General features: G+C 34.5%; 1 long non-coding RNA gene across 1 annotated transcript; it reads right to left on the bottom strand.

The window, feature by feature from the left end:
* Window positions 1-1,538: 1,538 nt before the first annotated feature.
* LOC120275255 lies at window positions 1,539-2,372 on the bottom strand. Its single transcript, XR_005541089.1, has 4 exons — window positions 2,324-2,372; window positions 2,150-2,242; window positions 1,902-2,003; window positions 1,539-1,813 (listed from the first exon to the last, which is right to left on the bottom strand). It is a non-coding gene; the product is annotated as an uncharacterized LOC120275255 (long non-coding RNA).
* Window positions 2,373-3,034: the final 662 nt, after the last annotated feature.

Below are 3,034 nucleotides of genomic sequence, written 5' to 3'. Positions count from 1 at the left end.
ACTCTATTGATTGTAGATTTATGATAATTTGGAGGTGAATGGTGCATACTGGCATTGAATCTGGTGGATTGCTTCATGATTTGCAACTCCATGTGAGGAATGCTGAACGTGTATGAAAACAAAGTGGAAATAGTACATTTTGATACAAGTTCCCGTGAAGCAGGTAGGCATTGTATTTTATATCTGTTGATGGGAAATGTATATATATGTATATATAACACCACTATAACTATCAGAGGCAGTCATGCAGAACATGCCCAGAACCATTGAAAAAGGCATCTTGAATGTCTTTGTTATGCCACTTGATTGTGCAGTGACTTTTTCTTTCTTACTCCTTTTTACAGGATATGCTAATTGGTTATCTTTGGTGCTCTTTCACTACACCATATGGGGCTTTCAGCGGCATTTTTATCTGCTTTTCGCGGTGTTTTTAAACGCCGCTAATTTCATGGCCAGCGTTTATAATAAACGCCGCGAGTAGTGCCGCCAAAGACAATGTCGTTATTTTCGCGGCGTTTAATTAAATAAACGCCGTAATATTAGCGGCGTTTTATACAAAATGCCGTCAAATTTGTAAGGTACGTATACATATATGCGCATGAAAATAGTGGCGTTTATCAAACTAAACGCCGCTAATATAGCGGCAATCATAAGTATGAACGCCATGCAAAAGTGTGGTCTGTAAATTTTAGAAAAGTAAATTAGCGCCGTTTAAGTAAATAAACACCACTAATATACTGGCGTTTTATTTAAACGCCACTAATATAGTGGCGTTCATTTATATAAACGCCGCTATTTGGAGCTGTTTATTTCAGAAATGGCACGATATTACCGGCGTTTTAAGGATAAACGCCAGTAATGTTTCCATCTTCTAAATGATGTTAAAGCTTTTTACTGGCGTTTATATATAAAACGCCACTATATAACGGCGTTTTCTTGAATAAACGCCAGTAAAATAATGTGTTTCCCGGCGTTTATAGTGGAAACGCCGCTAAATTTTTTTTGAATACAGTTTCTTCATTTCTGCACTTTTATTTATGCGCATTTTTACAAAAACAATGGTACTACAAAGACCTGTAATCAGCATTCAAGATAAGAATAGTCACATTGTTATCTACACACCAAAACACAATAGTTGATATTTAAAAATTTCAAACAAATTAGAAGTTACAAAAGAGATCGATATTAATTAGTACATAATTAGGTTTGTGATTCTTGTCTTCCGGCCTCCAAATAATACAAAGGAAAACAAAGATAAATAAAAATCCATCAACACTTGATGAATGCCACTACGCATCTCCAGAAGGCTGGTTCTGCAATTAAAAAAAAATTATAAGAAAAGATTCCACGATGTTTTTAAAATTTTAACAAATAGATACAAACATAGAAACATTGTCACTTTCGAAATACGTACCTGTGACTGAGAAGTTGAGCCAGCTGGGTCAACTCCAGGGATAGTAACTTCAGGAAATCGAGTTTGTAAAAACCCAAGAAGAGCATTATATCGAGCACATTCTTGTGCGCGTTCTTCCTCACGTTGTGCACGTTCTTGCTCTCGCTCCTCTTTCAATTGTTGTATTTGTTGTTCCATTTGATTAAACTGCTCAACAAACTCACTTGATTGGGTGCTTGAGGCAGTAGAAGTTCTGCTAGTCATACCCCCATAATAAGTTTTGAGTGTTGGACCCAATCCAAGCCCTCTTACTCACCCACATCGTTCTTTTCCAATAACTTGTGTCAGAATTTTAGTTTCAACAATCTGCATATCCTCATCTACTGTTTCACATTCAGCTAACTTCTCATTTGCTTTAACCTGTATATATTGAAAAAATTTATTTTAAAGTAGTCTTATATTGTGCACCAAATTACAAAATAAGGAATACTTAAGACATAATTATTACCATAATTTGTTCAGTTTCCACATTCATGTGAGAACCATCTTTTTTGGTGTGAGTTGATTTAAAAAATTCGAGCCGTCCTACTTTTCTTCCATTGTGAACCTCCTACAAGTGTTTAAACCAAAAAAGATTGTTTGAATCACAAACATCAAGAGATAAACTTGAAGACATCATTAAAATACAAACGAAAGTAAAACAACAACATTTTTAATTCACACCTACAATTTAATTATTAATATATATTTGCCTACCATTTCCTTTTCCTTTCTAGCAAAGCTCTTTGATCCAGAGGTATGAGTATATTTTTGTTGTTTTCTGCTAGCAACCCCAAGTCTTTCTGAATCCTACATAATGACATGTATAGTAACTTAGAAATAAGAAAGATATTACAATTTTAGTAAAATAAGTAAAATACATATTCATACCTCTCCTTTATTTGAATACCAATAATCGACTAATTGTTCCCATTGCCATCTGATGGTTGCATTTGGATGTTTATCTTTGTTCACTTGCATACCATCTTCTCGTTTGAAATGACGCTTTTCAAATCATGCTTGTAATCTCTCCATTTCTTCCCCAGTGACTTGAGCACATACTCTTTTGAAATCTCAAGTGCAAATCGTAACTAGTTGAAGACATTATAAACAATTTTGTTTATCAATGTAACTTGATGTTTTTATATTAATAGAAATAACATGTGAACAATTCAATTATGTGGGTTTACCTCAATAAATTTGAACAATTCATCCTTCAATTTTTTTGGCACTTTATGCCAACTTTCATAATGGATGCCAATTTGTTGACCGGTTCGAGCAAGCATGCCGAGAAATCCAGCCAGTAGTTGCGCTTCCGGCCCAATTGGTTGTCCCAAATGATTTGCACTCACCACAATCCTCTCTTCTGGTGGTAATGACCACAAGTCTTTCAAAGTAGTTCGGCCTCTTTCCTTTTGTTGTCCATTTCTATGAACTACATATTAGTATAACATAAGAATATTAACACAAATATAATAAATTATGATTAAGTTTCAAGATATGAAACGAACCTGCATTTAAATTTTCTGCTTCACTAACTGCGGGCATGTTCTCTAATCTGGTACTATTATTTTGGTTTGGCACTTGTTCATTGTGATTTGA

Source organism: Dioscorea cayenensis, chromosome 14 (genome assembly GCF_009730915.1).
Source record: "Dioscorea cayenensis subsp. rotundata cultivar TDr96_F1 chromosome 14, TDr96_F1_v2_PseudoChromosome.rev07_lg8_w22 25.fasta, whole genome shotgun sequence".
NCBI lineage: Eukaryota > Viridiplantae > Streptophyta > Magnoliopsida > Dioscoreales > Dioscoreaceae > Dioscorea > Dioscorea cayenensis.
This window is presented reverse-complemented; position numbering and strand designations above follow the sequence as displayed.